Source organism: Netta rufina, assembly GCF_964035555.1.
Source record: "Netta rufina genome assembly, chromosome: Z".
In the NCBI taxonomy this organism is placed as follows: domain Eukaryota; kingdom Metazoa; phylum Chordata; class Aves; order Anseriformes; family Anatidae; genus Netta; species Netta rufina.
Window position 1 is genome coordinate 53,669,860 of NC_140126.1, and position 12,138 is coordinate 53,681,997.

The window sequence follows — 12,138 nt, forward strand, 5'->3', positions numbered from 1 at the left end:
AAGAAAAACATTTTCCCATGATTTGGTAAACAGTATCACAAATGTATAATTAGCTTTGAGACACTTTTACTTGAAAATGACTGTTTTGTCTTTAAAATGTAGTATATTTTCTACAACAGCATTTTTTTTTCTTTTTTTTTCGATCCAGCATTTGCTTCTTTTGTCTTAGTTATCTGATAAGTAGTATGAAGGGTATATCATGTTAACTCACTCTAATTGGAATAAATTAATATATTAATGGTTTTTCTTTTCTTAGAAAGGTTCACAGTTTTTAGGTGATAGGGTATTCTTTTTGCATTTAGAAAAATGTACCCTTTTTACTTCTATTATTCCTTTGAGTATTTACTTCATTCCTGTGGACACGCTGGGACAATCAATATCCCATTGCATACTTGCAGTTCCAGGTAAATTACATGGAACTTGACTTTTATAATCCTTTTACAGATGAGCAAACAAAGGGATTAATGAATATTGTCACAATCACATAGCACATCGGTGGCACATTTCCCAGGAGGTATGAGCCCTGTTTGAAGAAGAAAATACTGTTTCCTGGCAGGAGGTACTAGGCAAGATTTCATAGTGTTTATACATTTATGTGAAATTCTGCCTTGCTTGAACTTTTTTTTTTTTAATATATATATTTTTTTTATTTTTAGAATCATTCATATGCATTATTAGAGGATAATAGTTTACAGTTTATTTTACTTAGACAACATTCATTAAGAAACTTGCAGTAAAATGATGAGAATTTTGACAATTTGAGGCAATTAAACATCAGTATATTTTGAAAGACTGCCACAAATAAGTAGGATAGTAGCTCTACTAGAATAAGACATGTAGTCTCATCAAGACATTGGCTATATTTACTACACTTGAGTGTAAATATTTCCAATTTGAAAAACAGCTTTGGGCTTAAACAAGGATTTCTGTCTTGATGAGTGATTGGATCAACCACCTATGATTCTGGTGCTTTTACTTCAAATCAAATGCTTATGTAAACTTACATTCTCTGGAATCAGAATTTTTTCTGCCCTTGTAGCTTTTTCTTCTTTTTCTACTCATTTCTAAGACCTGAGGGCATCTGGGCTTCAGTCTTCTGTGTGGGAGGGAAAACATTTGTATTAGTATTAGTAACATTTGTATTAGTATTTGTAATTTGTATTAGTAATTTGTATTTGTATTAGTAACTTTCTATTGTAAGAAAGTTACTCCAGAATAATTTTGCTGTCTAATTCTCTCAGGCTGTCTAAGCTGACATTTCTCCTGTGTAGCCACTGACTAGCTATAATGAAAAATACACAAGTGCTTGAGCTGGTACTAATGCAGGTACTTTCTAGTCTTGGTTACTTAGGACCAAATTTTCAAAGTTGTTTCTAAGTAGTAACTTAAAATATCAGTTAGCTGTATTTGTTTAAAATATACCTAATATACCATTGTCTTCAGCTATGGGGTCTAAATGAATACCCTTTAAATTTTGTGGAACTTTAGAGTCATGACTGGTGTTTTTCAGCTCATGATATTATCTGATTCTGATTTTTGGACATTAATACATTAATACATTAATATTATGCTTTTTAATTCATACCTGTTTCTATATATAATTAAATACTTACTATTCTCTCTCTATTTTTTTTTCTTCTTTAAAAAAGAAAACAACAGACAATGTCAGAAAACAGCGGTGACTAACTGAGCCATGTGCAGAGCAAACTGAGACCAATCCATAAATCAGAGTTTGGGTTATTCCTTTAATTTGGTTGCGGGAGAAAATAATTGTCTGAGAGTAATTTTTTTCAATGTATAGAGGAACGTGATAAATATAAGATTAGCTGTTAATGCTAACTTGGTATTGAAGTCCTACTCTAGTAAAAATTATTTGAAAATGACAACTTCGAATATTTCGTGTTTACAGAATCACAGAATCATCTAGGTTGGAATAGACTTCCAAGATCCAGTCCAACCTCTGACCTAACGCTAGCAAGTCCTCCACTAAACAATATCCCTAAGCTCTACATCTAAACGTCTTTTAAAGACCTCCAGGGATGGTGATTCACCCACTTCCCTGGGCAGCCCATTCCAATGCCTAACAACCCTTTCAGTAAAGAAGTTCTTCCTAATACCCAACCTGAACCTCCCCTGGCACAACTTTAGCCATTTCCCCTTGTCCTGTCACCAGGCATGTGGAAGAATAGACCAACCCTCCCCCACCTTGCTACAGCCTCCTTTGAGGTACCTGTTGAGAGCAGTAAGGTTGCCCCTGAGCCTCCTCTTTTCCAGGCTGAACAATCCCAGCTCCTTCAGCCACTCCTTAAAAGACTTGTTCTGCAGACCCCTCACCAGCTTCAATGCCCTTCTCTGGACTCGTTCAAGCACCTCAATGTCCTTCTTGTAGCGAGGACCGCAAAACTGAACATAGTACTTGAGGTGTGGCCTCACCAGAGCCGAGCACAGGGGGACAATCACTTCCCTAGATCTGCTGGCCACACTGCTTCTTATACAAGCCAGGATGCTGTTGGCCGTCTTGTCCACCTGAGCACACTGCTGGCACATATTCAGCTGACTGTCAACCAATACTCCCAGGTCCCTCTCCACCAAGCAGCTCTCCAACCACTCATTTCCCAGCCTGTAGCTCTGCTTGGGGTTATTGCGCCCCAGGTACAGGACCCGGCAATTGGCCTTGTTGAACATCATACAGTTGGCCTCAGCCTGTAAGTCCAGCCTGTCCAGATCCTCCTGCAGAGCCTTCCTACGCTCAAGCAGATTGACACACGCACCTAGCTTGGTGTCATCTGCAAACTTACTGAGGGTGCACTCGATCTCCTCATCCAGATAATCGATAAAGATATTAAAGAGAACTGCCCCTAGTACGGATCCCTGGGGGACACCACTACTGACTGGCCTCCAGCTGGATTTGGCTCCATTCACCACAACTCCTTGGGCCTGGCTATCCAGCCAGTTCCTAACCCAACGAAGCGTACACCTGTCCAAGCCATGAGCAGCCAGTTTCTTGAGGAGAATGCTGTGGGAAACAGTGTCAAAAGCCTTACTGAAGTTAAGATGGTCCACATCCACAGCCTTTCCCTCATCCACCAAGCACGTCACTTTGTCATAGAAGGAGATCAGGTCCGTCAAACAGGACCTGCCTTTCATAAACCCATGCTGACTGGGCCTGATCGCCTTGTTGCCCTGGAAGTGCTGTGTGATGACTTTCAAGATAATCTACTCCATGAGCTTCCCTGGCACAGAGGTCAAACTAACAGGCCTACATCCTGCTCCCCATCCCCTTCCACCAGCTCAAGGTACTGGCTATTTAGAGAACAAGTGGGTTTGCCGCTAAAGACTGAGGCAAAGAAGGTATTAAGCACCTCCGCCTTTTCCTCATCTCTTGCAACTAAGTTTCCCCTGCATCCAGTAAAGGATGGAGATTCTCCTTAGTTCTCCTTTTAGTGTTAATGTATTTGTAAAAACATTTTTTGTTGTCTTTAACAGCAGTAGCCAGATTGAGCTCCAGACAGGCTTTGGCCTTTCTAATTTTGTCCCTACACATCCTTAAAACATCCTTACAATCCTTCTGAGTGGCCTGCCCTCTTTTCCAAAGATCGTAAACCCTCTTTTTTTTTTCCTAAGCTCTAGCCACAACTCTCTTTTCAGCCAGGCCAGTCTTCTTCCACGCCGGCTCATCTTTGGGTACGTGGGGACACACTGCTCCTGAGCCTTTAAGATTTCCTTCTTGAAGTGTGCCCAGCCTTCCTGGACCCCTCTGCCCTTCAGAACCACCTCCCAAGGGACTCTACCAACCAGTGTCCTGAACAGCTCAAAGTCAGCCCTCCGAAAGTCCAACACAGTGGTTTTACTGGTCCCCTTCCTGACTTCGCCAAGAATGGAGAACTCCACCATTTTGTGGTTACTCTGCCCAAGACAGCTCCTGACCACCGCATCTCCCACCAGTCCTTCTCTGTTTGTGAACAGAAGGTCCAGTGGGGCACCTCCCCTGGTAGGCTCACTAACCAGTTGCATCAGGAAACTATCGTCCATGCTTGCCAGAAACCTCCTATACTGTTTCCTCTGAGGTTAATTGCATTTCCAGGTTATGTCTGGGAAGCTGAAGTTCCCCATGAGGACAAGCACTGATGATTTCACAACTTCTGCCAGCTGCCTGTAGAATTCCTCATCTGTCTCCTCATCCTGGTTTGGCGATCTGTAACAGACCCCCACCAACATGCTTGCCTTGTTGGCCTTCCTGCTGATCTTAACCCATAGGGATTCAACCTTATAATTCCCAGTCTCAGTCTTGAGTTCCACAACATCAAAACACTCTCTAATACAGAGAGCCACACCACCACCCCTTCCATGCTGCCTGTCCCTTCTGAAGAGCCTATAGCCAGACATTGCAGCACTCCAGTCATGAGAGTGGTCCCACCACGTTTCCGTGATGGCAACCAAGTCGTAGCCTGCCTGCCACACAATGGCTTCCAGCTCCTCCTGTTTGTTGCCCATGCTGCATGCATTAGTGTAGATGCACTTCACAGAATCACAGAATTTCTAGGTTGGAAGAGACCTCCAGATCATCGAGTCCAACCTCTACCTAACGCTAACAATCCCCACTAAACCATATCCCTAAGCTCTACGTCTAAACGTCTTTTAAAGACTTCCAGGGATGGTGACTCCACCACTTCCCTGGGCAGCCTGTTCCAATGCCTAACAACCCTTTCGGTAAAGAAGTTCTTCCTAACATCTAACCTAAAACTCCCCTGGCTCAACTTAAGCCCATTCCCCCTTGTCCTGTCACCAGGCACGTGGGAGAACAGACCAACCCCCACCTCACTACAGCCTCCTTTAAGGTATCTGTAGAGAGCAATAAGGTCGCCCCTGAGCCTCCTCTTCTCCAGGCTGAACAAGCCCAGCTCCCTCAGCTGCTCCTCACAGGACTTGTTCTCCAGGCCCCTCATCAGCTTCTTCGCCCTTCTCTGGACTCGTTCAAGCACCTCAATGTCCTTCTTGTAGCGAGGGGCCCAAAACTGAACACAGTACTCGAGGTGCGGCCTCACCAGAGTCGAGTACAGGGGGACGATCACCTCCCTAGCCCTGCTGGTCACACTGTTTCTTATGCAAACCAGGATGCTGTTGGCCTTCTTGGCCACCTGAGCACACTGCTGGCTCATATTCAGCTGACTATCCACCATCACTCCCAGGTCCTTCTCTGCCTGGCAGCTCTCCATCCACTCCTCTCCCAGCCTGTAGCTCTGCTTGGGGTTATTGCACCCCAGGTGCAGGACCCGGCACTCGGCCTTGTTGAACTTCATGCAGTTGACCTCAGCCCACTGGTGCAGCCTATCCAGATCCTCCTGCAGAGCTTTCCTACCCTCGAGCAGATCGACACACACGCATAGCTTGGTGTCATCTGCAAACTTACTGAGGGTGCACTCAAAGCCCTCGTCCAGATCATCGATGAAGATATTAAAGAGGACCGGCCCCAGCACCGAGCCCTGGGGACGCCACTTCAGCTGGGCCATTGCCTGCTCCCCTGGCCCTGACATTGTTCTTCCTGGCACACCTCTAATGAGACTTATTCCCTCCCCGTTCCCCTTCCTACCTAGTTTAAAGCCCTCTCAGTGGGACCCGCCAGCTCCCGAGCTAGTGTCTGTTTTCCTCTTAGAGACAGGTGGGAAATTTCACTGTCTGAATTTAACAAACTTTAGGAAACACAATATTAAAGAAAGGTTAGTACAAGGAAAACATTATGGTGATTAAGATTTGTGTGCTTTAATAATTTGAGTTACATGAAGAATCCCCAAACACTCGATATATGGAGGAGTAAAAAGAACTGAAGTGAACACAGGATAATACCAAAATGAAAGGAGGAAAAAACAAACAAACAAAAACAGGAAAGATGCTGGAATTTTAAGGAGGTAGACAGTACTGTGGATCAATTCAAATGAAAGGCATATTCATTTAACTTTCTCATCATAGTTGCAACGTACGTTTTGTGAGATGTCCTGACAAAATATACAGATTTTCAAAATAAATTCTGTTCTGAGATGGTCGATAGTTCTACTACTTTTCAAATTGCATTTATTGGTATGGAACAATCTGAAGGTAGATAGTGTCGTTCTCTTTGTGTCAGGATTGTAGGAAATGATTTGTTGGCCCTAACACCTATCCAAATATTACTTTATGCCCACTCCTCCAAGATTTACTACTTCAGAAGAGGGTGGGACAACAGCCCTTTTCTTTCCACTCATGTTTTCAATGTACGTTTTCCTTATATTGTTGTTGTCTATTCTTGTTTTTTAGTCCTACAGCTGAGATATGCAAACAGAATTAAGAATTCATCTTCAGTCCTAGTCACACAAATAGTCCTGTTGACTTGAAGAAGGATTAGTTGAATGCATCAGACCCTGCATTAGGGACTGTTCTGTCCACTGCTGGACACTAGGTGAATGCTAGTCCAATTAGCTTCTATGACAGCAGAGGTGTTCAGCAGTTCACTAAATGGAAGCCAATGTCCACTGACAAAGTGCTCTACGTGACAGGTTATTCTTACTACATACACAGCGTTTGGGTTGGCTCAGAATGTATAACCTGTGAACTCAGAGAGAAAGATGACTCCTTACCATCACAACAGTTAAAGCTTGGTCTAGAATGTGTTCAATTTCACTGTGAACAGTATTCCTGATAGAATTTCTTTCAAGATAGTGCAAGTGATGACAAGCTCTGTGATAATAGAGGCAAGAAAATGTTTTTCTTTTTCTAACATGTGACTCAGAGATCATGTTTTTAGGCAGAAAAAGCTGCCTTCATAATGTTTCTTAGAAGTAAAGTGGAAAATGTAGGGATTATTTTATTTCATGTTTATATATTGGAGTTTTTATGTGAAACCATTTGCTTTCTTAAGTTTTCTAGAGAAGAGTGTTCAGTGAAACTAAGTTACAAAGCACTGGCAGAAAAGACAGACTAAAAAGGAGAAGGAAAATATATGGGAAATATTTAAGCATATTGAATCAGAATGGTGTGGTGACAATACATTTGCAAAATGCTTTATGTTCCTTCAGGATAGTATTAATTGCCCTTTTGGGGTGGAAAATGTCTCTTGTTCTAGAAGGCATGGCTATAAATATATTTAGTGGCAGTTCACTGGATAACTCCACATTAAATCCTATACTTAAATTATTTCACCTTTTACAGACTGTACAAGAACAATGTCACAGAATACTCAAGCACTATTTAAAGTGCTTGATGAAATTCCTGAAGGTTGAAACACCTGGAAAAGTCCTTTCAATGCTTTTTCCTTATGAATTTCAACCACATCAAAAACATCTGATTTCTCTCTTCCCTTTGGATACAGAATCCCCTCTCCCTCCTCTCTTTTTTTTTTTTGTTACCCCAGATATCCTTACTTAACATGGAATTTTGTGTTCATTCACTTCCATTCTGTCTCATTTTTCTTCTATTTCTCAGTATTCTTTTGCTCCATGCTAATATTTTCTTTCATTGATTTTGCTCCTCTATCATATTACCTCTATCGTATTTGGCCGTTTCACTGCTTAATTCCTCCCCTTCTTTCTTCTGATAAAATTGTTGTTAAAGCCAGGCTCTTCCTTATGATTTCTTCCTTTCACTTTCCTTAGAGATTGTATTTTGTGGCATATTACCCTTATTAGCTTTTATGCAGATTTCCCACAGAAAATTTATTCTAACAGACAATGCCATTTTGAGTATGACAGCCTAATCATTCCATAGTCAGAGAGTAGTCCAAAAAAGCTTATTTATTTATCTCTTATTTACCTAATTCAAGTGCTTCTTATTCGAATACTTTCTTTTTTTTTTTTTTTTTTTTGCCCCCCTCCCCCCCCCAAATTTCTTAAATTTGCAAAAATGCTCCAAATCTCCTTATCAAGTTACCTTATCTGAATAATTTCTCAACACCCAGTTCTGCGGTACTTTTGCCAAATACCGTATTTTATATGAGACATAGGCAAGAAAAGAGAAATGTTATCAGAAATACCATGGTAGTGTTTCTTACTCAGGTAGTATGCATCTTAGTTTCATTTGCTTATCATTTGTTCTATGTGTTTTCCAGAAAACAGACTGGTCTTTAAGAATGCCTTTGCAAAATGTCTAGAATAGCTATTTATTAATATGGGTCTGTAACAGGACCCTAAAGCACTTCACAAATTTAATTAAAACATAAATTACATTGCTGCAAAGAATCAGTTTCCATTCAAATGGAACTCAATAGTTATCTGACAGTATCCAATTAGCTATAAGAATAGTACATCCAAATGAAACGCTTAAAAAAGCATGGGTAAGCAAAATTGCTCTGCAACTGATATTGTGCTAGGACCCAGTGATTAATCATTTTATTTCATGAAATGTTCTGTGGGACTTTTAATAAAGCACACCTAGTCATGATCTTTTATTTTCAGATGATCAAAAGATAGCAAATACCAGCCAGTAATATTTCTGCAGATCTGGTTCTCAAGGAAAGTTACTGTCTAAGCAACAAGACACAAAGGAGCATAATCAGGAAATCCTTACCTTATGTAATGAAATTTTGCATTATGTTGTACACACATAAACAAGTGACACCACAGTGTTAAATAAGTTTTGATCACTTTTTTTTTTTTTTTTTTTTTTTTTCCCTCTTAAACACTTAGCAGGAATACTATTCTGGCTCCTGTGTTAGGAACAGCTACCTTCAGGGAGCCCTTTTGCCCTTTGCATTAGTTTTAAAAAAGGCTAATAAAATAGCAGTCAGTCAAATATCTTCAAGACTATTTTAGCTTACAATTGAGAACACAAGTGACAGGGAATTCATCTTGAAAAATTACAGTTCAGCCATCATAAGCTTGTGTGTGTACAAGCACCTGTGCCTTCTTAGGCAGAAGACAAGGCATAGGTCCAGTTTTCAGTTCTTAAATTCAGCAAAGCCGTATGCATTTTTTTTTTTTTTAAATAGAAAGCTAAATGAAAGATTCTGCCTCTCTGCTAAGCTAATCTTGCTATTTGTTTAATTATTTTGAGTCTCTGCTGTAACATGAGTAATGAATTACTAAGGATAGGCATTTATTTAATGTTTTTGAAGTTATTTCATTTCTGAATCAAATTGTTTGCTCCTACTGTCATTTAGTTTTCCACTGCACCAAAATGGTGAACCAGTATGTGGCTATGCTGTCGATGGTCCATATAGAGATCACCTGTTGACTTTAAGTACCATGTAATAAACACTTCTCCTTACTGACCACATTTTTCCAGTGGTGAATATCAGTACAATACCATGGACGCTCATGTATTTTTTATGTGTGTAAAAACACTTTCTCACAACTGTCATAAAGAACATGTTTTATTATGCATTTTTTCTGTTACAGTGGATGAAAGTATTTTGTCTTCAGCAAAAGTTCAGAAAATATATTAAAATATTTACCGTGAATTTCCATTTGTTTTCTCTGTTGTGTCTCTGCCATTCCTGTTCTAAGACCAAAGGAAAAAATGCCAATTTGAACACCAGCTGGATTAGCCCTTTTCTTGTGAGTTTATTATACTGATGTTTGGTATTTTACATTTAGTTACATTTAACTGGCTTTTTTTTTGTTTTGGCATATAATTCATGCTTTCTCAGCATCAGTCATGGGAGCAACTAAATGAAATACCTCCCATGTGCAATGTGGCAAATGGCCATGAAATGAGCAGAAATCTCACTACTGCTTCCACTCACAGGAAATAAAATTTCTGTAGTAAAACGGTGCTACCAATAGAATACTACAATCCTTTGTCAAGTCAAATTATTGAAGTTCTCTGAACTTGTGAACAGTTCATCCATCATAACAGAAATGATGTAAATCCAGAATCTTGAATTCTGCTTGAAACTCAGCTCACCAAGTGAAGCCTGTCAATCAAGTAATACGCTACCACAGTTAACCCTTTGAAAATATATTAGCTTGTTTTGAGATAGTCTGCAACTAGAAAATATAAATTACGTTTATTTGAGAAAAATCTGTCCTTTCTTATAGAATAAATTAAGTTCAAAAATATATCCTAGCTTCTAGGATTCAATTTCCACTGTCTAAAATGGAAAAATTTAGAAACTGTATTTCCTGACTATGCAGTTTCCATGGTCAGTTTCTGCAGAACAGGAATTTCAATTGCATAGATTAGGAGCAATTTGGGTTTGGAGTGAAAAACAAATTTAATACTTCATAGGCTCATTTTTTAGTAAGCGTGTTGAGAAAAGGTTTGCATTCCTTCAGTGAACTGGGAAGGACAGCTTCAGTGTCAGAATGGTTCTCTCCTTAGAAAGGAATAAGAAAGTACTTTAACAAAAACAGTTTAGTAAGCAGGATAAGGAAATGGTAGGAGAACAACCTGCAATCAAGGCTTATTTAAGTGCTTCAAACTGAATTTGTAAGCTTTTCTACTCAGTGGTATATAACATTTCTTCTTGATTAATATCCCTGTAGTCTTATCATTATCTTTCCTCACCTTTCAGATCTAAAATGTTATTTGCAGGAAGATAGTTCAAAAGAAACAAACAAGCAAACTAAATCAAACCATTTCATTCAGATAAGCTTTCAGTTTTGAAATTACACAGTACTAAACTTTAGTTCCTGTATGTTAAAATTACAGATAACAGTCTTAGGAATCAAAAATCCATCTTAGAAGATGGATTCTACATATCTACTGTTTAGGAAAGCATTCTTATTTATTATTAATAATAATAAAATCCACCTTAAAAAATCCCTTTTATTTAGGAAACCATCGTTCTTATGTATTCACAAAAACTATATACTCAATTTAATTTCAATTATACTTAAATATAATTGAAATTCTTTAAACTATATCCACTGTGAAAAAACAACTTCAGAAATCCCCCATTTTTACAAAAACTATGATGAGTTACAGTAAGTTTATACAAAATATATACTGACAGGGTTGTTACTTAAAATAAAAAACATGTTTATACTTACTGTTACTATGAGCCAAGATTCCTTTTCCTCAGATGCTTGCTTGCTATTATAGACTCTGTGAATAGTTTGCTTTTCTAAGCTCATGAAGGATGTGGTAGCCGTCTTGCTAAGGCTTAATAGGATAACAAGTTCAATTCTTTTTTTTCCTTCGGACTTATCCACTTCTGTACTGTCAACCCCAGTTGGCAATGATATGCAGCATACATCTACCCTTCCAATCACTGAAGCAAAAAAGGACTACTGCTTATTTAACTCTTAACAGCTGAAGCAAATATGAAAAATGGTAACTCAACTCACTCAGGCTTTACACTTGTCAATTATGTCTGAAAAGTCTTAGCCAATAAAATTACCTATACTAAAATTAAAGATAAGAGAGAGAGCAATGTTGTTCACAGTCTTGCTCCACTTCTTTTTCTATTTCTGTCCCTTAAGCTCAGAATCTGATTAGTATATTTAATTCCATGAAGCATCATGACTGGTCTACCTTTAATCAGCCTACTGATATCCAGCCTCTTTTCCTTCACATGGTGTAGAATTCAAGATCATTATTTACCAGTATACACAAAATACGACACATACTGTTCGTACTATATTACTGATACTGGAAAGATTTTATTTTTCGTATGCTTATCCATGTCTAATACTAAAAATGAGATAAAAGAAGTATGCTTATGGGAACTGATGCAGATTTAATAAAAATCTCACAAAGGTATTCATAACATGGGCTTACAGCTTTGTTAGTAGTATGGATTTTGTGTTTTAACAACATTTATTTTTTTGTCCACTATATTATTATTTCTATTTCTTATAATAAAAAACACAATGGACAAAATACATATCTAAAGATATATACTGAATAGAAATTAATTCTCATTAGTTGACTGGCAAACTGGAAGAGAAAATGTTTTGAGAATTTTCTCTAGTTACTACTTACACTTTTTGCTTTGGTACCACAGCAGAAGCAAGACAGAAGAGAGTGAAAGATCATTACCACACAACATGAACAAAGTCCCTCCATTTTTAGTGGTTTCCAGGATGGCATTTTCTTAACATACTGTATTAACTTAGTGGTAAGAAATAACCTCCTTGCACAGCTGCAGTCTTTTGGATAAAGCATACAACTCTAATGTTAGGGAGCTGTTACGCTGATCATATTCCAGTGAGAATCACTACACTT